We start from the raw sequence: 26,178 nt of genomic DNA on the forward strand, positions 1-26,178 counted from the left end.
TGGAGGGGAAATGGTCCAAGCCACGAATCTCTCCTGCTATGTGCTGGACCCTGACTTTGGCTACCAGGACTTCGCCACCAGAGATGATCAGACCCAGATCTTCAGAGCTCAGGTGCGTGTCCTGGCAGGTAGGAGCAGATTTGGGGCCCAGGATCTTTGGGCGTGTGCGAGAGGAGGCCAGGCAGCTGCTCAAGGCTCCGTGCCCAGTGCTCAGAACAGCAGCAGCCACAGGCAGCCATGGAAACAGGAGTGAAGGGCTTCACCAGAGCATCACTCGAGGCATCTGTACAGTCACTCCTCCATCTTGCAAGATGCAGGCGGGGGGCCGAGGGCTCAGAGCTGGCGCCCTGGCCACTGAGAAATCTGCTGCTGGTGCGGATCCAGCACAGCCCCGGGGAAGGCAGCCGAACTGTGAGCAACAGCTTTGTGGCAGGATGAGCTGTCCTCTTGTGCCTGGAGAGACCCACTGAGGGCAGACTTGGGCTGAAGGCCTCTGGCTGCTCTGATCCAGCAAGAGCATGCCCGCTGAGACCCCCCCACAGGGCACAGCCTGTGCGGCGTTTCACTGGCCCCTTCGTGGGGCACAGCCCTGAGGTGCCCTCTTGATCTGTTTGGCAGGATTACTCCTGGGAGGACCATGGATTCTCGCTGGTTAACAGACTCTACTCGGACGTTGGCTACCTCCTGGATGAGAAGTTCCGCACCGCTGACAGTCTCCAGAGCAATGCCCTGGCCAAGCGACACGGCCGTGACTCTTCCGCCTTCAAGCGGGGCGTCTGGAACTACATCCACTGCATGTTTGGGATCAGGTATGCCCGCCCGCCTGGGCCTGGAGAAACCCGTGATCTGTCCAGGAGAGGCGCTCGGCCTCTGACCCAGCCCTGCGGGGCGTCTTTCAGACGGTTAAATATCCGAGAGGACTTAATCAGGGCACAGGAGCCGTCGGCCTCGCTGGTTGCTCGTGGTGCTCCCCCAGCTGCCTCCTCGGGATGTCTGGTGGGACTGGCTCAGGCCTGGCTTCCATTGTTTCCCCTTCTGCTTTTACCGGCCAGAAGGCTGAGTGGGGTGGAGAGAAAGGGGTGGGGGTGGCTCCGCGCTCCTGGAAGGGGCGGAACCTCGGGCGGAAGGGGCAGGGCTGACGCTGCCGGTCCTCAGCGCTCCCCAGAGTGTGCCACCTGCGTCCCCTGCCACCCCCAGCCAGCGACCGAGAGCCTGGGGCTCCGGTCACCACTCTGCTGCTGTAGTGGTGTAACAGCCAGGACCCAGGGCAGCTGACCCCTTTGCCTCCCCCGGTGGCAGGCCTGGCTCAGGGGAACTGCGGGGCCATGTTTTGGGCACCTGCGGGGAGCCATCCCTGCCCCTCACTTCCGGGAGCTTCACCTCCAGTGTTGTCACCTGCAGAGCAGTGAGCAGCCGGGGCCTGATCCCGACGCTCGCTCCAGCCCATCTGGCTGCTCTCCCGGCCCTGGGGAAGCTGGTAGCAGCTGGTTCCAACGTGCGCCCTTGGCCTCTTCCCGCAGGTACGACGACTACGATTATGCGGAAGTGAATCACTTTCTGGGGCGGACGCTCAAGGTTTACGTTAAAACGGTGACTTGCTCCCCAGAGAAGACGAACCTGGAAAGGTTCCGGCGGTTCTGGAAGCAGTTCAAGCACAGTGAAAAGGTACAGGCTGGCGCATGCACGATCTCCACGCAGGCTATCGGGCCAGTTCTTAGAGCCTGCTTGTGCCACTGTTGGGTTGGGCCCAGTGGCGGGAGGGGCCCAGAGTCTGGTGCACAAGATCCATCCTTCCAGCCCAGGAGCCAGAGACCCTGGGTGCTTGTGGAACTGGGCACCGGGGAGCGAGGCTCCTAGAGGCCGTGGCACGGATGGAGCTGCAAGCAGTCCTGGGCTGCTCCCTCTAGGCCTGCCTGAGCCCCTCTCTTGCTCCCTCAGGTCCACGTGAACCTTCTCATTCTGGAAGCGAGGATGCAGGCGGAGCTGCTGTACGCACTGCGAGCCATTACCCAGCATCTGATCTCCTAGGCGCTGGGCTGGCCGGCAATGGAGTGCTCTGTTCTCGGGGCACGAGTGGCCCTGCCCAGGCTGGGAGGGGTGGGAATGTGGGCAGGGGGAGTCTCACGGCCATGGGGCAGGGAGCAGGCTTGTCTCTTGAGAAATGGGCTGGGTCAGGAACGCTCCAGCCAGCCCCAGGGCGGGATCCTGCGTGTGGCCCAGCCTGGAGGCAGAGCAGCAAGCTGTTGCTTTCCCTGCACGGCAGCAGTGTCCGGCTGGGCGGGCTTGCCCTTCTCAAACAGCAGCTGGCAGGTGAGGGAGCTTGCTGGGGCATTTGCAGGCAGTAGCCTGGCTGGTGGTGTCTGCCACCCCCGGCCGGGCCGTGCAGCGCGCCCGCCGGAGCAGCCCCTGCGGGTGCAGAACGCGGCAGGCTGTGATCTCCTGCTCCCAGGGCCAGCCTGTGCCTCCACCCCCGGCCGGGCCGTGCAGCGCGCCCGCCCGAGCAGCCCCTGCGGGTGCAGAACGCGGCAGGCTGTGGTCTCCTGCTCCCAGGGCCAGCCTGTGCCTCCACCTCCAGCCGGGCCGTGCAGCGCGCCCGCCCGAGCAGCCCCTGCGGGTGCAGAACGCGGCAGGCTGTGATCTCCTGCTCCCAGGGCCAGCCTGTGCCTCCACCTCCGGCCGGGCCGTGCAGCGCGCCCGCCCGAGCAGCCCCTGCGGGTGCAGAACGCGGTAGGCTGTGATCTCCTGCTCCCAGGGCCAGCCTGTGCCTCCACCCCCGGCCGGGCCGTGCAGCGCGCCCACCCGAGCAGCCCCTGCGGGTGCAGAACGCGGCAGGCTGTGGTCTCCTGCTCCCAGGGCCAGCCTGTGCCTCCACCCCCGGCCGGGCCGTGCAGCGCGCCCGCCCGAGCAGCCCCTGCGGGTGCAGAACGCGGCAGGCTGTGGTCTCCTGCTCCCAGGGCCAGCCTGTGCCTCCACCCCCGGCCGGGCCGTGCAGCGCGCCCGCCCGAGCAGCCCCTGCGGGTGCAGAACGCGGCAGGCTGTGGTCTCCTGCTCCCAGGGCCAGCCTGTGCCTCCACCTCCAGCCGGGCCGTGCAGCGCGCCCGCCCGAGCAGCCCCTGCGGGTGCAGAACGCGGCAGGCTGTGATCTCCTGCTCCCAGGGCCAGCCTGTGCCTCCACCTCCGGCAGGGACATTTTCCTTCTGTAGAGCAAGGCACTTGAGGTTCCAAAACCTGGGCCCGCCCCCCTCCCTCCGGCTAGGGCGGGGCCCCTTGCTCAGGATTGGCGTGTGGCTCTTAGCGGGCCAGACCATTGAAACAGCCTCAGTCCGGGCCCGTACTTCTGGGAATAGCGCAGCTCCAGCCTGCAGGTGGGCAGAGCCACATGGCCGTGTCTTCAGGAGCCCGGCCCGGCCGCGGGCGGGGCTGCCTGCCTAGGAGTAGCCATGGGCTGTGCGGGGGCCCTGGCTTTCTGGGGCAGGACACTGCTGGGCCCCTCCAGCCTCCGGGTACTAGGAAGGGCGGGGAAGTCCTGTGTACTGCGTACGTGTTGGTGACCGAAGCGGGGGCGGGCGCCTATTTTTGCTATCAATAGAACTATGTTTGACACAACCTGCCCCAGCTTGTTTCTCTCTGGGGGAGGGGAGCGTCCCTGGCCCCGCCGCGGCGCACGGAGCACTGGGCCCGTCTCCCCTGCCTGCAGGGCTGCTGCACTGGCAGAGCTGGGCCCGGTGGCGCACAGGCACGCTAAAGGCCCTGGCGGTGCTGCAGGCTGGATGGGGCCGATTCCTGCCTTGCCCCTCGGTGCCCTTTGGCTCTATGGCAGCAGAGCCAGGGCCTGTCCCTCCAGCGCTTCCCCCCTCGCTGTCCAAACCGCTCTGGCAGGGTGGAGGGCTCTGCACAGGGTTAGCTGAACTGAGGGGACTTCGCTGCAGGAAGCAGAGGTCACAGCCTCCCCTCCCATCCAAGGCCTTGCAGGAGAGGAGTGAATTTAAGGCTTGGCTCCTGCCCCGGAGGGGAGCTGTCCTGCCTCCCCGGAGCAGCATAACCCTCTGGCCTTGGTGAACCAGCTCTTGCAAAGACAGGGCCTGGGCTGGCCCCTGGAGAAGCAGCTGCTCCTTTCCTAGGCTGCTTCACTGCACTGTGGGCCAACAAGCTGCAAGCCGAGCAGCTCCTACTGGCTCTTCTCTGGGCGGAGCTGGGACCAGGGCCGCTGCACCCTGCCAGAAAGTGCATGTGCTGAAAAGGGGCAGGTGGGGCCAACTTGGAACTATCTGCAAGCGGCTCTGACCGAAGTGGGGAACCCAGTGTGGGGAGAACCGCTAGGCTCTGCCCTGCAGCGGGGCCTCTTCCCAAAGGGCTGGGAGCCCAGGCTACACCCCCAACTTGAGTGCTCTGCCCAGGGCTGGCCGCTCTGTGGCTAAGGATACAGTTGCATGGGAACCATCGTGAGAAGGGCGATGGAAAGGGGGCTGTGGGAGGAGACTAGAGTCACTAAGGCATATGCCACACAGCGGGGGGGAGGGGGGGGGAAGAAGACAAGATAAAAACCACGGGGCACCAGATTTAATTAACAGGCACAAGCCTTAAAGCAAACACACTGCTCAACCATGGGCGCTGGTGCCGGAGAGGTTGAGAGAGTCAAAAGTATTAACTGGGATAAAAAAATAGACAGGTCCAGCAAGGGCTGTTCGCCAACACAGGTGGGCTGTGTCTAGACTGGCAAGTTTTTCCGCAAAAGCAGCTGCTGTCTACACTGGCCGCTTGAACTTCCGCAAGAACACTGCCGATCTCATGTAAGAAATCAGTGCTTCTTGCGGAAATACTGTGCTGCTCCCATTAGGGCAAAAGTCCTTTTGTGCAAAAGGGCCAGTGTATACAGCTCAGATTTGTTTTGTGCAAAAAAGCTCCGATGGCGGAAATGGGGATCAGGGCTTTTTTGCGCAAAAGCATGTCTAGATCAGCATGGACGCTTTTCCACAAAAAGTGCTTTTGCGGAAAAGCATCCCTGCCAATCTAGACGCTCTGTTCCGCAAATGCTTTTAACGGAAAACTTTTCCATTAAAAGCATTTGCAGAAAATCCTGCCAGTCTAGACGTAGCCGTAGAGCGCTGCCAGGAACAGGAAGGGGAGACAGGGCTGGACCATTCTTACCGCTAACTCTTCTGGGCATGCCCCATGAATACCCGGTCCTGGCCCCGGTCACAGCTGGGCCCCTACGTGGACCGTTGGTCTGCCCCACTATGGCCAGTCCCGTGGTGGTGGTTCAGTGAACAACCTTGTTTCCATTTGTCCTGAAGCTTTTCGATATCAAGCATGTCTCAGAAAAGCAAAGCGCTGGCTCTGCCAAACACAGGCGCGCTCGTACCACCCGGGGACTTTGCGGTGGTGGTTCATGCTGGCAGTTGGTAAGGCTGGCACAAGGCCGGAGGCATGAGGGATGCAACCTGGGAAATACCCCAGAGTGGGGGAGAGGGGTGCAGGAATGCCCTGCATGCATCAGATGGTGGCATTGACCCTGGGCCTTCCTATGGTTCCGCGAGAGGCCCTCTTCCCCTCTGCGGTTCGGGAATGTAAGTCCTTTGCTAATAATACAGGGAATCAACAGGAAACGTTTCAGGCTGACTCACCTCTACCTTTTGACATCTGCTGAAAATTTCTGAAATTGCAATTTTGACTTGATATTAACGGTTTTCCCCAATTACCCATGGAGGGGAAAATACACGACTCCCTTCCGGCTGTGGGGCTAGCAAGGGGCTGGGGCAGTAAATACCCAAGCACTCTGCACAGCCTGAGGGCGTTCGCCACCAAAGCGCCGAGGCTGGGCTAGATGAGCAGAATCCCTGCCTTGTAACTGGTGCCGCTCCTGCCCTCCCGTCAGTCCTGGGTTCCATCAGGGTTGTTATCCTAGCTACAAAAGGCTGGGCCAGATCCTGCCCCTCCCCTCGCTTACGCCGCACCGGTTGTGTCTCCTGACGGTAACTGCCTTGGCCCTTCCTCCCAGCAACTGTGGCTCTACCCTGAGCTGCAGCAGGAAGCTTTCTAGGCTCCATGGTGATCACTGCTGGAACTGGCCCCCCAGCTGAAGCCCCTCCTCTAGCAGGGGTGCTAGCACGATGGCAGCTTTCAAGTATCTAAAAGGGAGCCTCAAGGAGGAGGGTGGCAAACTGTTCTCTTGGGCCTCTGAGCAGCAACAGGCTTAAATTGCAGCAAGGGAGGTTTAGAGGTTGGACATTAGGAAAAACGCTGGAATCAGTTGCCCAGGGGGGCTGTGGAATCCCCATCCCTGGAGCTAGGGAGAGCAGGTGGGACAGACAGCTGCAGGGATGGTCTGGCCCGTGCTTGGTGCTGCCGGGGGGGCAGGGCCGGGACTACATGATCCTCAAGGTCCCTTCCAGCTCCAGAAATGTAGCCCTGTTAGTCTGGTGTAGCTGAAACAAAACACAGGATGATGTAGCACTTTAAAGACTAACAAGATGGTTTAGCAGGTGATGAGCTTCTGTGGGCCAGACCCACTTCCTCAGATCAAACCCAGATCAGGTTTGACCTGAGGAAGTGGGTCTGGCCCACGAAAGCTCATCACCTGCTAAACCATCTTGTTAGTCTTTAAAGTGCTACATAGTCCTGTGTTTTGTTTCAGCTTCCAGCTCTGATTCTAGGAGGGAAGAACAGGGATGGGGCGGTTCAAACAGTCACCTCCGGGTCCTGCCGTGCGGTCACTGGGGCTTTGCACAGAACCAGGCCCTCTCCGGGCCTTGGCTGAGACAGTCACGGCTCCACGAGCCGGAGCCTTTCCCAGGGAGGGAGCTGCAGGCCGTACTCTCTTCTCCCCTGCCGCAGCCTGAGTCCTTGCCCCGGCAGAGAGAGCAGGCAAGCAGGGTTGGACAATAAGCAGCCCGTGGGCCAGGCCACCGCTTCCTGCAGCTCCCATGGGCTGGGAGCAACAGCCCGCAGGCTCGCTGAGCGGCAGGTCCCTGGAGCAGCTGGCAGCTATGCCACAGAACCCTGGACTGCGCCCCTCCACCTCTGTCCCCTTGCCCAGGCCCTGCACCCGGGGCTCGGGCTCCTCCAGCCTGTCCTGTCCTTTGGCTCTGCAGAGCAGTGCTTGCCCAGCGGAGGTCCCGGGGGTGCGTCCACTCCACACTGGTGAAAACCGGGCCTGGTCAGCCAGTGACTCTATCCAGCGCTACGAGCTGTGTGCCAGCCTGACCCGCATCCCCGTGGATTGGCCACGAGCTGGTGCCATAAGTAAGAATGTCCGTGCTGGGGCACCTTGCCCCAGTCTAGTGCTGTCCGCGCTGCTCCGCTAGCGCTCAGGGCCTTCTCCAGCGCATAAAGCAGAGGTGCCCTCCCTCCCTGCTGTGGGACTCGGGCCCGGGGCCCAGCGGGGCGCAGATCCGTCGCACTGCCTCGAGCGCACAGCTGTGGTAGCAGAGGCAGGCGAGAGCTGCCCTGGACAGCGGCGGGGCCCCCGGGGTGCTGGGGGCGGACTGGTAAGCAGTAGGCGAGGGAGGGCAGCGAAGCGTGCAGCACAGGCCTGAGTAAAGGTGCAATGGAAATGGAGAGAGACTTTGCAGGGCCCTGCTCTCAACCCCGTTCCCCCCGGTTCTCCCTTCACGCTGACCTGCGCTCAGCGTTGCCCCGCGGCTGGGGCCAGGAAGCAGAGGATGGCTGGCGGAGCACCCCTCTGGTGCTTTCCACAGGTTGCAGTCCCCACCCCACACAGGGAGGGGCAAGAGTCTAGCAGTTCCAGGCCTTGGGAGCCTGGTTAACGGCTGGGATTTAAAGGGCTCGCACCTCCCCTCTGCCTGGCAGCACAGGCAAGCATGAGCCCTTGAAACAGAAGCAGCTGAAAGGGCACGCCAGTCCCAGCGCCCTGGCAGCGCGCTAGTGGCGCTGGGACCTGCCAGCCCTTTTAACTGCTTGTTTCAAGGGCTCGCGCTTGCCGGGCCGCTGTGTTGTGTGGCAGCCACCCGGCAGCACAAGCCCTTTAAATAGAAGCAACTGAAAGGACACGCAGCTCCTGGCCCCGTGCTAGCCCACTGCCTGCGCCAGGGACTCACGAAGCTCACGCCTGCCCCGTGGCTGGCAGGCAACAGCCCTTTACATAAGCAGCTGAAAGGGCTCTAGTAGCGGGGTTGGGAGCAGCAAGCCCCTTCCGTCCGAGGCTCCGCCCTGGGCTTGCCCCCTCCAGCGTGGCCCACAACCACTTCCAAAGTGTTCTGAGTGGCCCTTGTTCAGAAATGAGTGCCCAGCCCCGCTCTAGCCCCGTGCCCGAGCCTGCGGGCAGCAAGGGACAGCAGGCCATTTGCTCAGCCACATGCCGCAGGGTTTTAAACACTCTCTAATTAGGGATTAGGGGAGCCCTGCGGGGCAGGATCATCCCACAGCCGCTAATGGGGATTCTTACGCCTCACTCGAGCAGTCTGAGGGCCACCGGGCCCCGCTTTTGATCTAGTCTGGCAGTTCCTAGGAACCTAAAATAAAAGCAGGCCCAGATGAGAGCTGCCTCTACCACCGAGCTGCCCCACCGTGGCCTGGATGGTGGGAGCCTCATTAACAAGGTCACTCAGCCTCGTTCTAAATGGACTCTGGCCCCAAGGGAAACAGCAGGGAGAGAGCACCCAACTACCACTCTCATGCCACCGTCAACCATCTGCCGTGCATTCCCGCCACGCCCCCCGCTGGGTTCTGCCCCAGTTTAAGGTAGCCACCTGGAAGGGGATTACCTTCCCCATTACACTCTTAAGGGAGCTTTTCCTTTAGCACAGCACAGCTGTTGCTGCAAGGGCTTGGCCATGCCGGGGGAGCGCCCTCGGTAAAAACCACCATGAGAGCAGAAAGAGCGAAGCTCAGGTCAAGGCCGCACAGCAGCCTGTGCACTGCCCTTGGGGACGCCCACTCCTCTTAACGTCAGTCTCTTAGCTTGGGGCGTGACCCAAAACGACAGGCGAAACGCACCCAGACACAGCTCTTCAGCTGGAAGGGACCAACCGGCCTCCGGGGCAGCGGCAGGACAGAGACAAGCCCCTCGCAGGCTTCTAGTTGCATTAACGATTGTAACTGTGGATGCGCTTGTAGCCCATACAGCCAGCCAGTGTGAATTCGTGGCCTGTGTGGCAGGGAAGGGATCACTCAGCGGTTTCCTGTCCTATTCATTCCCTCTGGGACGCCTGGCCTTGGCCACTGTGGGCAGACAGGACACCGGGCTGGATGGGCCGTTGGTCTGACCCAGCCCGGCCGTTCTTAAAGTGACACTCCAGCAGTGAGTTCTACTGGTTAACATGACAAAGTATTTCCAGGCACTGGTTTGGAATTTCCCACCGTTGAATTCAATACCCCGTGTCACTGTACTAAGGCAAGCCGGAGAGAAGTCCCTCTGTCTCTGCAAGATTTAGGATTTTACACACTTTTATCATCTCGCCTTTTACCTTCCTAAGGGCGTGACCTCACAGCAGGGATTCACAACGGACATAGCTCATTTCGAAACTGGGAGCATCCACACAGCATTTATTTCACAGTGGAGCACTCCTCCTCCGCCTGCCCCTGCTCCTCCTACAATGAGGGTTACAGGAGTCGGAGTAAGAAGGCCTCCAGCTTGACAGGATTTTGACATTTCAAAACAACAGTCTGCATCTACACGGCAGGCAAAGTTATTTCAAAAGAATGTTGCTGTGTAGACGTACCCTAGGGTCTTTTCAGGCTCTTGGGATGTGAGCTTTCCTCCAAGCCCTTGCTTTAACTCTGCAACCAATCCCCTTTGTGACCTGTACCATGCACAGGACCAGCGGAGGGTGGACCACCACCCAGCCGGAAGGGACCCTGCATAACTCAGGCCAGAGAACTTCTGCCAGCACTTCCCCCAGCAAGCTCAGAACTACAGCACCTCTTAAAGACCCACAACGTTCATGTGACGATTCCAAGCAGTGGAGAAGCTACCATGTCCCTGTTTCCAATGCCTAAATTACACCTGGTCCTACCATGAACAGATCAAGCTTCTGCTAGATCTTGTTCTGCCTCTGTTAGGTGGGTGAAAGACCCAAATCTCTGTGTGTCAGTACTTTTCTAGACCATCAACTCACTGTTTGAACTTCTACTGAACTTCTTCAGTCTCACCCTCATTTTCCAGACCTCGAGATTGTCTTGCTCTTTCCTAACCTCCTAAGTTGTCATCATTTGTAAGTAGACACCATAAACTTGACATAGTATCCCAATAAAAGCCGCACCTGTGCCATATACAGTAGTAACATCTTGTCACATAACTGTGTACTGACCTGCATATGCATCTAAACATCCGTGGCTAAAAGCAAATGCCCATGGTGCTGGCACTCCGATTGCCTTGGTTTCCACATCACCCACAAATCCTTCCGAGTCACTGCTGCCCCGGATGCAGTTCTCACACTGCACAGCCTACCTCTTTTCTTCTTAGACGTAAGAGAGCGCCTGTGGCTGTACGCCAGACCTATGGAGACAGGACTGCTTACTGCCCACAGGAACGGACATCGGCAGCTGATAGAATCTCAGAACTGGAAGGGACCTTGAAAGGTCACAAATTCAGGCCCCTGCCTCTCAGCAGGGCCAAGCACTATCTACCCCATCCCCGACAGCTGGCTGACTAACCTGCTCTTAAGTATCTCCTTGGAGATTCCAGTCCTTCTCCACAATTTAGTCCCGACAGGCAGGATGTTTTTCCTAACATCCAACCTAAACCTCCCTTGCTGCACTTTAAGCCCCTTGCTTCTCGTCCTGTCCTCAGAGGTTAAGAACAGTTTTTCTTGGAGTGATTGCTCATGTGCATTCCAATAGTGTGCACGATCGTCGAGAATTTTCCCTTAGCAGTACCTGTCAGGTCAGCCGTGGAGCCCTTTGGCATGGCGTGGTACACAGGACACTGCCAACCACCCACCCTTCCTGCCAGTACCAGTCATTGCAGCTGCTTCATGGTCTCCACTGTTCGTCAGTCTTAGTTTGGTTTATAGTTGTGTAGTTAGTCAGCCCTGGGGGTTCTCCCTAGTTTACAGCAGGGATGTTAAATATCAGTTAACTGAATAGTAGAGTAACCTCATGAATTTTTATCCGTTAGTCAACTACTGCATAGTCCCCAAGGGTGGGCCAGCTGCTGGATCAGAGACAGTGTGGGGTGCTAGGTGGGAGCTGTCCACAAGGGGAGCCAGTTTAAACACCAGCTCCCCTTCCGGACCGGCTGCCAGTTGCCCGGTGCTGCTGCCGCTGATAAAGAGGCAGCGGTGTGGGGTGGCAGCAGCTCCTGTCTAAGGTGGGTCTGAGCTCCCGGACCCGGCACAAGCTGGAACTGAGCCAGGCTGGCTCCTAATATACTTTGAATGCAGAGCTCCAGCAGGGGTAGGTTCTGGACCTGGTGCGAGCCAGAACTGAGTTGGGCTGCTGGCCAGCCTGCTAAAAAAATGTCCTGGCGGGCAGGAGGAGGGAAATGCGTGAAGTCTACAGCATTCACCTATAAGCTTTTGCTTGTTGGTTAACCGGTGAATTGACGACACTGTTACGTCCCTAGTTTACAGCTCCCCTGACCAGGCTATCCCATGGTCTCGGGTTCAAATCTTGCCAGAGCTGCAGGAAGCCTATGCCAAGAGTGATTTGCTCTCTTCGTGCCTCCAGGGCCATCAAACTGCAAAGTGCTCTATTTGCAAGAGTTTTAGGTACCAGTAGATACCACAAGCGAGTTTGCAAAGCAAGAGCATGAAGCAACTCCAGCGCGTCACTGGTGGGAAGAAGGAACTGAGAGAGTGGGGCGGGGGGGGGGGGTGTCAACAGTGTCCTATGTACTGCACCATGCCGGGGGCTCCACAGCCAACCTGACAGGTACTAAGGGAAAAACTGACAGTCACACAGTGCACACATCCCCCTCTTGGTGTGGACATGAGCACCCGCCTGGAAACAGTTACGAAAGACAGGGAAAGGTTTTTCCTCCCTCCCCCTTGCAACAACCTCCTTTTAAAAATACTTGAAAACTTCCATCCCCTCTCATCTTCTCTTTTCCAGACTAAACAAACCCAATTCTTTCCATCTTCCCTCGCTGGTTATGTTTGCTAGACCTTGAATCACTTTTGTTGCTCTTCTCTGGACCCTCTCCAGTATCTCCCCATCTTTCCTGAAATGTGGTGCCCAGAACTGGACACAATACTCCAGCTGAGGCCTAACCAGTGCAGAAGAATGACTTTGAGTCTTGCTTACAAGACACCTGCTAATGCGGCCCTTTCGATCACTGTGCTGAGGGCACCTGCTGCAGAGATGGGCTTGCTTCCTAAGCACTTGGCTACCCTAAGCAAGCTTCAGCAGCTGCGAGGGGACGGGTAGCCAGAAGGCAGAGGGACTAGAACCCTACAGCTTGTGCACTTTGGGTGAGGAGCTCCAGAAATGGCTTACATGGGGGGAAGCTGCCTGAGGAGAGTCCCGAATACAGTTCGGGTGGGGAGCACATGAGGTGGGCTGTTTCCCATGTGCTGATCAGGAAGGGGCAGGTGAGGAGCGGCTCCTACCTTTGGGACGGCTTCCACCCTGGATGTGCCCTTCCGTTACTGCATTCCTTCAAGAGTGCCCAGGAGCCAACAGCACAGCCTGCCCTTCCCCAGCCTGTGGGAGCAGCCACGGGAAGCGCTGCACACAGCACCTCAGTCTCGGGGCAGCATCCACGTACTTCCCCTTCCATGGAGCTGGCGCAGGGCCATTGGGATCAGTGCGCGTGGCCCCACCAGCCAGCTGGAATCAGAGCACATGCCGGGTCACAGCCACACGGACACCAGAAACTGCACGCGACACAGAGCACAGGGTTACAGATCTTTATTTGTCAAACTCCCCCTAGTCTAGCACATTGCACAGTCTCACTAGCACAGATGGGAACAAAGAGCCTCAGCAGCTCAGTCACACTGCTACTGCGAGCAAACAAAAGCAGAGATTTAAAGTAGTAAAAACTCGTAATGAGAAATGAGCGAACAAGAGGACAGCTGGGGCGGGGTGGGAGCCTACCAAGCTGGTGCTGCAGGCCCTGTGGGGCCAAAGGGCTGTGCCAGGAACAGCAAACCTGCTCGTGAGCAAGAGGCCGACAAGGGGCTGGGCCATGTTGTGGAGAATGCCTCTCCCCTGTCCTGCAAAGGGCAGATCACGGAACCGGCCCCTATCTCTGCAGCCTGCCCAAAGGAGAACTGGCATCCTCCCAGCATCCAAATCCCACTAGGCACTGCCGGCACCCATCCCCCTCAGGCGACATGCCATGAAACAGGCCAACAGCCGCCTTCCAAGACCACCATGAGCACAGTGCTCTGTGGAGCGGCTTCACCAGCCTGGCCTGTTATACACATGGGCTCCCTCCTCTCTCCTCCGCACCAAGTGTGCATCCGCCAGTCCCCAGCACGATGACTACGTCAGACCGTCCCCTGCAGATTCTTTTCCCTGTGGATGTGCCCGGCCCAGGGAGTGACGCAGTCTTGGTGCTCACAGAGGGATCCCTTCTCCCACGGAAGGTGTGGCTGCAGGGGAGACAAGGGGTGGGGGGCCACCCTGCTGCAGACGGAGCAGTGTGCACAGACCTCTCAAGGAAATCCATCCTTTAGGCTCCATCTAGTTACAGCAGGGTGCCGAGTACAGGCACGACACAGGTCACTACACAGCACATGAAAGGCTTTGCAACGGCACCTCCCTGAGCCTTGCCCTGCAGTGGGGAAGCAGCAGGACATGGCAGTGCTCAAACAGCAGTGGAGCCGTGGGAGTCACTGCTTGGGCATGCAGAGGCGCGCAGGATACACACCTAAGCTGTCTGCCAGCTGGGCCTGCAGCTCTGCACTGCACGTGCCCCCTAAGCAGACAGAGGCTTATGGAACAGATTGGTTTGAATCCTCAAGCTTCTTTTGACCAGAATCACACCAACCCACTTCCCCACCTCCCATGGAGTTTGGCTAGGTCGGTGAGCCCTCAACCCCAAACCATCCCCCTTCATGATCACGTCCCACCATTTTAAATGGTGGCGCCAAACTCTCCCTTTATTTGGATCAGAAAGAAACCATCAAGGCTCAGGACAGCCCCTACCATGCACAGCAAGGCCCACTCAGAGCTACTGCACCACCGCGGGGCCAGTGCCTCTGCCTGGAGGTCCCCCAGACCCACACCTCCACTCACGGGGCCTCCCAAAGGCAATGCCACCCCACAGCAGGACTACCAATAAGCAGCTCAAGTAAAACAAAGAAAGTGACCTCAATAAAATATCCCTAGGGGTTTCCTTTGGAAAAGCTGATCAGCGCTGCGTGCGTCTAGCGTGTACGCGGGCTCTGGGACCCACCCCTGGCTGGCTGAAGCAGTGGGGAGGAGGAGGGTCTCCTAGAAGCGTTGGCTGTCGGTGACAGTGAAGAGATCACAGACCTGCAGGAAGCCTGAGAGTCTAACGACACAAGCGCAAACACAGGCAACGGTTTTGCCTCAGGCAGGGTCCCAGTCAGCTCCACACTATGAACAATCGTGTTGAATCCAGGAATGGAATAACTAAGTGTGGCCAAAGCTCAGCTAGTGTGCAAGGGTGAGGAAACTCCACAGAGACCCAGATTACATTAGGCCTTGTGCTTGCAGCCCAGCATCCCCAGCTGGAAACTCAGACATGAACCCCGAGAGACAGCGCCACATCAGAACACAGCTACCCCAGCAGCACAAAGCCACGTGACTACTCAGAGCTACACAGAATGGAGCTGGGGGCTTCCTTACAGCTTCCCCACTCGTATCTGGAGAAACACTTGCTCTAGAAGCACAAGGGTTATGGAGAACTAGTCGGACGTTTGGGAAAGGCCATACCTGGCGCAACTCGATTCTCTGCCCCTCGCTCTGATCCAACCCCATTCACTAGATTCACCACAATTTGCCCTTGTGCAGCAGAGGGGCTGACGTGCCTTTAAACAGAGGGTCACCTTTACAAAAGGCCGAGCCCTGCTGCTTTTGGCTCCACTCCTCAGAGCCCTGGGAGTGTCCCATCCTGGCTTCCCTAACACCTAGGAGTGTTAACTTCCAACAGCATCGTTTATTGCTGTAGTGAGGAGATGGAAAGCAAATTTTAAGCAGGCCAGTGTCACTAACCAGCACCAGCACTGCTGTTCTGCCCTTGCAGATGAGGCTGCCAAAGGGCTCAGCTAGGAGGGAAGATACCAAGATCTCAACCATTTGTGCCCTATACCTGTTGCAACTGTGTAGGGAGGTGCTGAAGCACTGCTGTTCTCTTCCTGCTGTGGCCAGCTCCTAGGCGGAGCAATGAAAGTCTGGCTAAGATCAGGACTCCAGACATCAGCAAGAAATGAAGGCAGCACATCACGTCCTAGAGTCTGCATCTGAGCAGTCAGTTCGCTCCCTAAGGAAAAGGTCTCAGTCCACCCAACGTGCAGGAAGTGCTTGGTGAGTGTGTCCCTGGGATCTGTAATGCAAGGTCAGTACCCAAAGCCAGAGGGGCAGCAATTCCAGCAAAGCTCGCTAGCTGCTCGCTCCTAGAGCTGCATGTGTGAGAAAAGTCACCTGTCTCCGGCTGGATCAATACAACGAACATGGTCGCACATCCAGAGGTTCAGGGCGCCACAAGCCACTGCATCGCTGTGCGCTCACATCTGCAGGGGGCTCCCATGCTGGGGATTGAGAGAGGAAGCGGCCTAGGCCTGGGAAATCCCCTTTCGATATTAGCCATGCTGGCCCAGAGAAGTGTTCCTACATCCCCAGGAAAAGGCTCCTGGGTGCTGCTCTGAGCAGGCAGTGTACACAATCCCTGCCCAGCACTGGGTGCCTGTGGCTTTGGGAGGCGACTGGAGGACTATCATCTAGCAGTGGCTCTGACTGACCATGACTAACGTTTTCACTGCCAATATCCCCATTTAGCAACATGTGGGATAAGCTAACTCCAGATCTGCCTACTGTTCGGGGTGGGTTGCCTTACTGGTAGAGTCCTGCAAATCCACAGATACCTGCTTTATATCCATGGATATGGATAGCTGCAGCTCGTTTTTGCAGCTATGGATGCAGATACAAAATGTGCATCTAGAACAATGTTCCCTCTAAAGTGTTTCCATCAGTGTGCAGAGTAAATTTTGTTGTGTGCACCAAGGCATGGGCAGATGTGCACCACCAGTAGAAACACATGCTTCTGGCTCTGGGCACTGTGGGTGTTCTGCTAATCAGCTGGGCAGCATTTGAATCTCTCCTGGGTGCCCACACAAGCACTCAGCTTACAGGGAACACTGATCTAGACCCCTGCTATCTGCATCCACGGATGCAACGTGGATGTTTTTGTAGGAACAGATGCACAGGGCTCTACTTACCAGGCGGTACAGCAAGAGATACATGTGTGAAACCAGGGCATGTTCCTGTGAAATCGGTGCAGCTGAATCCAAGTCTCCTGTACAGAGAAAGCCTCAAAGTAGTTTCCAATCAGCGTTCTCTCACAGGGTTTAATGGCAGATGAGCCTCAAGACACGACTATGCAAAAGGCTTCATTTCAGGTGGCCAACTTGGCAGTTTTGTTCAGATCACCAGGAGCTCGTGAAACCCTGAAGCAACATGCAGAGTGAAGACAAGGCAGGAAAGCAACACAAACTCCCAGCACCTCACCACTACCTTTCACAAGAAGGCTCATCTGCCACGTCCAGAAAGAGCACCGGAGACTTTCTGCATTAACAAGTCTGATAGAACACTGCAAAGAACCATCCCTCCCCCAAATCCTACCATCGCACACACTGAAAGGCTGAAAAACCTGTCAGCTGACCTTCCTAGCCCTGCAGGTCCTGGTTAGGGAGGAGAACTGTCCGCAGGTCGGAACCTCCATCACACTCCTGCAGGACTAGAAAGTAGCAGCAAAAACCTTCAGTAACAAAGAGAGAAGCCATAGAAACCAGGCCAGCCAGACTGAACTGCTAACGTCAACTGACTTCCTGGATTAAAGTAGTGGGGGGACAAAGGCTGCAGAGACTGTCAGCAGGCTGGCTCCGCTCGGCCTCCTCCTTTAAGTAGAGGTTAGGGAACCCAAGCCTCCAATACATCAGATGCAGCGCAGCTACTCTAGGCCTTCACATATCCAGCTTGTCCCCTGCTAAGAGCCCCAGGCTAGGGAATGCCTAGGAGGAGTGTCCAATCACATGGCCAGAGACCGATTTCTGTAAACACCACTCCCATTTGATTTGAAGAGGGATGCTGTTCCCCAATCATTCTGAAGTGTCCCCCCTTCCCAAAGGTATTCATGCACCATAACCCCCAAATGTCAGGCTTGTTCCCCGCATCACTGTAGTGTTCTTGTGTTCTCAATAGGATAAAGTCGCAGAAAAAATGTTTTTATCCAATAATCTCGTTTCTCAATTTAAAAATATATATATTTTTAAAAGGTTTAGAAAAAGCTTCTAATTAATTTGCAGCTAGTTTTACACATAGATTACAAGAAATGTACAACCCCTCCCCACATGGTTCCAAGCTGTGGGGGCCTGCCAGTCAGACACATCATTGAATGTCAAGTGTATCTATTCTCGGCGCAGCTTTGAAAGGCAAATTGGCCACTGGTACCGTTACCTCAGAGGGAGAGATGCCCAGTCTGCCAATGGAGATGTGGTTACATTGGCTTTCAATACAGAAAGCCCCTAGATTAGTACAAAAATATTTCATCTCTAGAAAATGCCCTTCTGAAAAGCAACCAGGGCTCGGTTAAGGCCACTCCCAGGCTCCCCATTTCTCTGCTGCAGCAGGATAGCCTAGAAACAACCCCCCCAAAGACGTTTTAGAGTCCCAGGAACAGCAATCAGCACCTGTGTCTACTCTCCAGCAGCTGCTGTATCACAGAAGTGCTTAGAACAGCACAGGGATGCATCTAGTACATGCTATTCACTCAGTGGGGTGCAGTTGGCACAGTGACATTAAATTGAATGTCCTCGTCTTCTGCCTAGGTGAGCAAAGGGAAGCCTCCTTGGCTGCCACCCTCCTATCTTCACAACGGGGGAAGGAGTGGTTCAGAAAGGTGGGATCCTTTGAAACCAAACCCCAATCAACGCTCTTCACACCAGGCTTCTGCCTCGAGGCGCCTTCCAATTCTTCCAGAAGTTTGTGAAGTAACACGCACAAAACGGGGGCTGAAGGATGAGGCCCGCTACTCCATCCCAGAGGACAAGGTGGGAACACAGTAGGCCCTTTGACAGCCCAAGGCACTGAGAGAACTACTGCTACTGCAGAGAGAAGACGGCCTCCAACCCTTGGTGTGGGATACTGCTGTTGTCTGGCAAGACAGCTTTAGGGTTTTCACAAGAGATTCTCTTCAAATGCGCACACCCTGGGGGCTTGTGCAGAAGATCCAGGGCAGGGCAGGGGCAGAACACAACAGGATTTTTAGGACTCTTCCCAACCCATAGCAACCAGGTGCAGATTTGCCCCCTCCCTCACAGGTGGGCAGGTCTGTCTGACCAAGCATGGTGTGCAGAGAAGCTGTGTCCATTGTGCTGTTTTTTCCGTTTCTTCCAGGGTGGGAAGCGTAGTCAGGACCCAACATTCAGAAACCTGAAGGACACTGGGAAGAAAAACAAAGCAAGGATTAGATCTCAGCCTCAAAGGGAGCCGTGGACAGAAAGAGATTTGGGGGTAATTATTAAGCAGAGGCATCCAGTCCTGATGCACACACTGAGAAACCTCTGCAGGGGAAGAGATTTCACATCAATGCAGAGTGAAGTATACAGCAAGACCCTGTTCACACACAAAGCAGGATCGAGAGGGGGGAGAGCAAAGGGAACAGCAGAAGGTCTCAAGAATGACTGCTCCCCAAAGGAGCTAAAGCAAGACTGCTTAGCCTGAAAAGCTCTGCTTCCGGTAGGGCCCTCATAACACTAGAACTAGTAGGAGAAGCAGCAGGAAGAGGAAGTCACGCTTGCCTTTCTTGCAGTTAACTCTGGTGGCTGCTCAAGAAACAGACTGGTTCTCAGCAAGGGCTGCCTTGGCCCAGCACACCAGGAAGAACCTTTCACCTGCATGGCCACTTTAAGAAGCCCTGTTTGGACACATCAAAAATAGCAAATGCATATTTCAGAAACCTTCACAAACTCTGTCCCTAAGCACATAGTCGCAGTACCAGCCTACAAGCAGGAAAAGGAGGAAACAGATTCTTTCCAATAACCCTTTGGAATAGTTATCCAACAGCTGAGCGAGACAGAGATTCGGATGGAAAATTCCACTTGTGACTTGCTTCAGAAGTATAGAATACTAGAACTGAAAGGAACTGTGACGTAGTGGGGGTACTTGCTGGGATGTGGTGACCCCTGCTGTCTGGAGCAAGACCCAGCAGGGAAAACCTCGCTAGGCAGAGGTAATGCCAAACTTGTTGAACCAGTGGCCAGACACCCCCCATGGAGAGGAACAAAGGAAGGTGGAATGCTGCCCTGGCTGGGGGGCAGGGCTGGTAGAGGGTTAGTTAGTTCCTGGCTGGAAGGCAGGGAATAAGGAGCTGGGGAGGGGGCTGGGACTCCCCTATCTCAAGGGGGGGCACTGAGGCCTCTTAGCCCCAGTCCCTGTAACCAGATTACATCTGTGCTGCGCTGTGCTGGAGGAGCAATAAACCACCCTCAATTCCACTGGCTGGTGCAGTCTGTTTGTGCCATTTCGGGGTGCAGGAGACGGGGAACCCCAACGCGCCGTCACAGGGACCTTGAGAGGTCATCAAGTCATGGCATGACCAAAGTACCATCTAGATCATCCCTGATAATGTTTGTCTAACTTGCTTTTAATTATCTCCATTTTACGACCCTTTCCTCCACAGCACTTGCAACCCATCCCAGCTTAATATCGTCTGAAAACTTGATAAGTGTACTCTCTACGCCACTATCTAAATCATCGATGAAGATCTTGACCAGGACGGGTCCCAAAACTGACCCCTGCAGAACCTCACTAGTTATGCCTTTCCAGCATGACTGAACTACTCTGAGTACAGTTCTTTAGCCAGTTATGCACCCACTTTATAGTAGCCCCATATAAGTTGTATTTCCCTAGTTTATTGATAAGAAGGTCATGCAAGATTGTATCAAATGAAATGCTTTACTAAAGTCTAGGTTTACTATGCCTACTGGTTTCCCCTTACCCACAAGGCATGTTATGCTATCAAAGAAAGCTATCAGATTGGTTTGACATGATTTGTTCTTTACAAATCCATGCTGGTTGTCACCTTATTATCTTCCAGATATTTGCAGATGAATTACTTAATTACTTGCTCCATTATCTTCCCTGGCACAGAAGTTAAACTGACTGGTCTGTAGTTTCCTGGGTTGTTCTTATTTCCCTTTTTATGGGCACCAGATTTGCCCTTTTCCAGTCTTGTGTAATCTCTCCTGTCTTCCGTGACTTTTCAAAGATGACAGTACTCTTCTTTGAAATACTTGGGGGAGGAGTGGGGAATGAAATGGGGAAGGGGTCAACCTGGCAAGGAAGAGAAGAGAAACAGAGCCAAGAGTAGGCTGTGGTTAAGGGAAGCAGGAGGTTCTGTGGGCAGTGAGGAATCTGTATAGACAGTCTTACTTAACCATTCCGAACCATTCAACTACCATGAAAACCTCCATCAGGAATCGATGGAGGAGGTTTTGGATTTCCCATTTGCCTAGGATTAGAAAGTAAATAGGCATCTCCTCTCCCATGAACTGCTCATAACTAGATCATGAGAAATCAAGTATGCACTTGGAAAAGGAAATTGGGAATCTGGAAACAAGGAGCCAAAAAGGAAGACTTTGAGCTGTTCAAATGAGACCAAGTGTCAGTCCCAAATGTCCAGTTCAGTATAACAGAGCCTCTAAAATGCTTAGACCAGGCATGTCCAAAGTCCGGCCCGCGGGCCAATTGCGGCCCGTGTTCTGGTTTAATACGGCCCCCCCCAGGTAATATGGCAATATCTATCTTTTATGGCCCCCAACGAATCCATATGTATTGAGATGAATACATTGTAAAATCTCAGTTAATGTCAGTTGGTCTAAATCAGTTATAAATATATTTGGGCACAACATGTATACTTGGTGTTATGTTCCTGTTCATATTTTTTGAACTTAAAAGTTGACAGACAAACTCTATTACCAATAATATGTAATGTACTTTACAATGTTCCTGACATATATTTCAGCTTCCTGGATTTTTTTTTTTATCTGGCCTTCAGATATGAAAGGCAGAGTGATTTAACACCTGTTTAGATTTGTCATCCATGTGACGAAATGAAAAGTATGCCGTTTGCAATAAACTTTGCATAAAATAGTTAATTTGCATTTAATTTTAATGGCTCAAAGAATGTCAGGCAAAATGGTCGGCCCTCACGCATGTTCACTTCATCAAATCTGGCCCTCTTTGAAAAAAGTTTGGACACCCCTGGCTTAGACTAAGCACTGAAAGAGGAGGACTGATCCTCCATGTCTATAGGCACCACGCATACAAATGGTGGGTGCATTACAAAGTCCATACTGTGGCTCCATAATCTTTTGGCATTATCCTAATAAATTTATGATGGAGGACCCTCAATTCACTTTGTATAACATCTGGTATGCACAGGCTTATACTCCAAAGAGCTGATGATGGCCAGAAGGATGGGGTGACATTCTCAGGTAAGGATAAGTATTCCCACCATATGTGGAAAAGGGAGATGAAGGGGGTTGAACTGAGGCTTGTGGAAGTGATTTTTGTTGTCAGGCCATGATTCCGCGTGGATGCAGAGAAGGCAGTGTTCTCTATGCTCAGGGTGCAGCACACTCCTGGCTTCATTAGCTCCCTAGGAGTCCTGGAGCATGTTGTTTAACCTCTGCTCAGATTTCCCCATTTGTCAAGGTGAGCTGATAATCTGGACCTACTCTTCTAGGGCTCAGAGGAGGGTTTGCTAAGCACTGTGAAATGCCTGTGCCAGTTCGGGGGCCTCTCTCTGGAGATGGGGTCTCGCTGCCCTTTGAAAGCTTGTGTTTCATTTTTGCTCTCTTAGGAAGCATTGAGTCAGACTGCTATTTGACTCCCTTACCTCCAGAAAGGAAACACTTCCAAACACCCATATTCATTCATGCTCTGTGCAAGCCACAGTGGTATCTGCTGAGTGACAGTCGTCAGCGCTTCACAAGCTGGGCCCCTAGGCTGAGAAGCTTGCAGTCCAAACAAACAGCCCCAGAAGTCCATTAGGAGGATGATACCAGCTCAGAGTGATTGCAGGCAGGTTTCACCAACACAGGCTGATATTCATGGGCTTCTGGGAAGGAACATGTTTGCAGGAGGGATCTGAATAGAGACTGTCAACACCCGGCATGCTAGAGCTACAGTTATTTGACAGCCAGGCATTTCCAAAGAAATGTTGACCTACAACCCTCTGGGCTGAGGGATACTGAATCAAGAGCAGATCATAGGTGAATGCAAGCCGGGGAGCCACGGCCTTTCCACCCTAAAGGATTCTTGTGCCAGAGAGGGGAAGCTACAAGTACAGGATCCTAGCCTGCTCCCACTAACTTCAGAGGCTACAGGAAAGGGCCCACAAAATGGCTTCAATGCATAAAAGGGAAGTTGTGTTTTTTCAGAATAAGATGTTCAACCTTCTCACTGATACACTGAGTTACAGATTTCAGAGTTTTCACCATATAGAAGTACAGAAATAGACAGTGTTTTCTGATCTTCACTAGTGTTCCCCATGCTCTTTTCTAGAAAGCCGCCTGCTATTTCTTGCCCACCCTTCTTGCTCCCATTCCAGTTTCTTTTGTGGGACATAAGAACGGCCATACTGGGTCAGACCAACGGTCCATCCAGCCCAGTATCCTGTCTGCCCACAGTGGCCAATACCAGATGCCCCAGAGGGAGGGAACACAACAGGTAATCCTCATGTGATCCCTCCTCTGTCATCCACCTCCAGAGAAACAGAAGCCAAGGACACCATTCCTACCCATCCTAGCTAATAGCCATTGATGGACCTGACCTCTGTGAATCTATCTAGCTCTTTTTTGAACCCTGTTAAAGTCCTAGCCTTCACCACATCCTCTGGCAAGGAGTTCCACAGGTTGACTGTGTGCTGAGTGAAGAAAAACTTCCTTTTGTTTGTTTTAAACCTGCTGCCTATTAATTTCATTTAGTGATCCCTAGTTCTTAGATTGTGGAAATAAGTAAATAACTTTTCCTTATTCACTTTTTCCACACCAGTTATAATTTTATAGACCTTCATCATATTCCCCTCCCCCTTAGTCTCCTCTTTTCTAAACTGAAAACTCCAAGTCTTTTTAATCTCTCTTCATAGGGGACCCACTCCAAACCCCTCATCATTTTTGTTGCCCTTTTCTGAATCTTTTCCAATGCCAATACATCTTGTTTGAGATGAGGCAACCACATCCATACGCAGTATTCAAGATGTGGGTGAACCATGGTTTTATGTAGAGGCATTACAATATTTTCGGTCTTATTCTCTATCCTTTTTTAAATGATTCCTAACATTCTATTTGCTTTTTTGACTGCTGCTGCCCACTGAGTGGATGTTCTCAGGGAACTATCCACAGTGACTCCAAGATCTCTCTTGAGTGGGTATAGCCAACGTAGACCCCATCATGTTGTATGTGTAGTTGGGATTATTTTTTCCAATGTGCATTACTTTCCATTTATCAACATGAAATTTCATTTGCCATTTTGTTGCCCAATCACTTAGTTTGGAGAGATCAAAGCTCTTCACAGTCTGCCTGGTCTTAACTATCTTGAGCAGTTTGGGATCATCTGCAAATTTTGCCACCTCACTGTTTACCCTGTTCTCTAGATCATTTATAAATAAGTTGAATAGGACTGGCCCCAGGACAGGCCCTTGGGGGACCCCACTAGTTACCTCTCTCCATTCAGGAAAGTTTACCATTTATTTCTACCCTGTTTCTTGTCTTAGAACCAGTTCTCGATCCATGAAAGGACCTTCCCTTTTATCCCATGACAACTTACTTTATGTAAGAGCCTTTGGTGAGGGACCTTGTCCAAGGGTTTCTGGAAATCTAAGTATACTATATCCACTGGATCCCCTTTGTCCACATGTTTGTTGACCCCCTTCAAAGAACTTTAGCAGATTAGTAAGGCATGAGTTCCCTTTACAGAAACCCTGTTGACTTTCCCCCACAAATTATATTCATCTGCATGTCTGACAATTTTATTCCTTACTATAGTTTCAACTAAATTTGCCCGGTACTGACGTTTGACTTACCAGCCTGTAATTACCAGGATTGCCTCTAGAGCCCTTTCTAAATACTGGCGTGACATTAGCTATCGTCCAGTAGTTTTAGCTAAATTAGTCTATATCATATTGTACACATAGCTGGGATTATTTTTCCAATGTGCATTACTTTACATTTATCAACATTACATTTCATTTGCCACTTTGTTGCCCAATCACTTAGTTTGGTGAGATCTTTTTGAAGCTCTTCACAGTCAGACTTGGTCGTAACTATCCTGAGCAGTTTAGTATCATCTGCAAATTTTGCCACCTCACTGTTTACCCCGTTCTCTAGATCATTTATAAGTAAGTTGAATAGGATGGGTCCCAGGACAGACCCTTGGGGGACCCCACTAGTTACCTCTCTCCACTCGGAAAACTGACCATTTATTCCTACCCTTTGTTTCCTGTCTTTTAACCAGTTCTCAACCCATGAAAGGACCTTCCCTCATATCCCATGACAACTTACTTTGCTTAAGAGCCTTTGGTGAGGGACCTTGTCAAAGGCTTTCTGGAAATCTAAGTACACTATATCCACTGACTCGCCCCTGTCCACATGTTTGTTGATCCACCTCAAAGAATTTTAGCAGATTAGTAAGGCAGGATTTCCCTTTACAGAAACCACACTGACTTTCCTCCAACAAATTAGTTTCATCTAGGTGTCTGACACTTTTAATCTTTACTATAGCTTCAACAATTTTGTCCGGTACCACTGTTCCCTTCTTGGGATCTCTCCCTTTCCATCCTCCTGTGCCAATCACCTTCCCTGTGCCCCAAGGATGCCAGCCTATGGCTGAGGTTGAAAAAATTTACCAAGTACAGCAGACAAGAACAAACCTAGTGTGCATAGCTTTGGGTTGCTGGATATTTGGAGAATCTTCTACAATTCTTTACTGGACATTCCATCCCATGCAGGTTGGCTTTTGTTCCAATATCTTACAAATCTGGTCATCTTACCTTCTCGTCTGCCCCACCCTCAGCACAAAGCTTCACTTCCCTTGTCTCTCCAGTTATTTAGAAGCAGCTAAATGGAAGTAACACGCCCTTTGTTTCCATCACACTGTTCACTCTACTTGTGGGGTCTGAGCTGCACCCTATGAGAGCATGGTCCATTAGACTGTAAGCTTCAAGGCAGGGACTGTCTACTCCTTTCTGCACAGTGACCCATTCGAAAGCAAATAACCAAGACACACAGAATGTGGCAGTCACATGCCCTTTGCTCCCTCCTCTCCCATGCCTGAATGTGAAACTGCTGTCTTATTCTTTGGGGAATTCTGCAAACAGTATTTTAAAATTCTGCATAGTTCATTTGTCAAAATACCACACTATAACCATGCCAGTTTCAATTCTTTTGGTAATTTATTTTAAAATACCAGTCAGTAAATATGTCTAATAGAGACAAAAAATTGCAAAATACAGAACTTTGAGTACTTCACTTAACTACCATAGAGATGGCTATTTCCTGCCCCCTCAGGAGCAGTGCAGGGTGTGGGGGAGCTGAGGGAGAGGAAAGGACACTGGGCATGAACACTCGTTACTGGGTGTAGGTGGGAGAATTATGGAATAGGGTTGTAGGGGGAGGAATAGTTAGGAGTTGGGGAGCCTCCCCCCTGCAGACTCTGACTCAGCCTCTCACACCTGTCCTCATCCTTGTGTCCCCCTGCGGCCTGCAGCTTCCCAGCCTACTGAGTCCCTGGCTCAATGAGGCCACCCCACTAGCTTCTGAACTCCCAGCACAGTCTATTCTTGAGTTGGATGGGAGGGATTCTACCCTTTTCTAAACATCCCAGCATCCTGTAACTAAAGGGTTAAACCCAGAGCACTGGGTATCCAGGAAGTGTTGGCAGGGAGCCAGGAGAGCCAATGGGAAGATAGTGAAAGATTTTTTAAATGAAACTGAAACAGGCAAAGCTTGTTTCCTTTGTGTGAGAGTTGAGGGGGGAGCGGGAAGAGAAATGGACTGTGCAGGAATACGGCCTTGATTTCCCAGCAAT

General features: G+C 53.5%; 1 protein-coding gene across 2 annotated transcripts in view; it reads right to left on the reverse strand.

The window, feature by feature from the left end:
* Positions 1-12,795: 12,795 nt before the first annotated feature.
* The window catches only part of FOXO4 (forkhead box O4), a 54,437-nt gene continuing 41,054 nt past the window's right edge, over positions 12,796-26,178 (reverse strand). For both annotated transcript variants that reach the window (XM_075917667.1, XM_075917666.1), the window contains exon 3: positions 12,796-18,529. The gene's annotated coding sequence lies outside the window, so the exon portion shown is untranslated. The remainder of the gene's footprint in view (positions 18,530-26,178) is intronic.

This window comes from Pelodiscus sinensis, unplaced genomic scaffold (assembly GCF_049634645.1).
Source record: "Pelodiscus sinensis isolate JC-2024 unplaced genomic scaffold, ASM4963464v1 ctg71, whole genome shotgun sequence".
Lineage (NCBI taxonomy): Eukaryota > Metazoa > Chordata > Testudines > Trionychidae > Pelodiscus > Pelodiscus sinensis.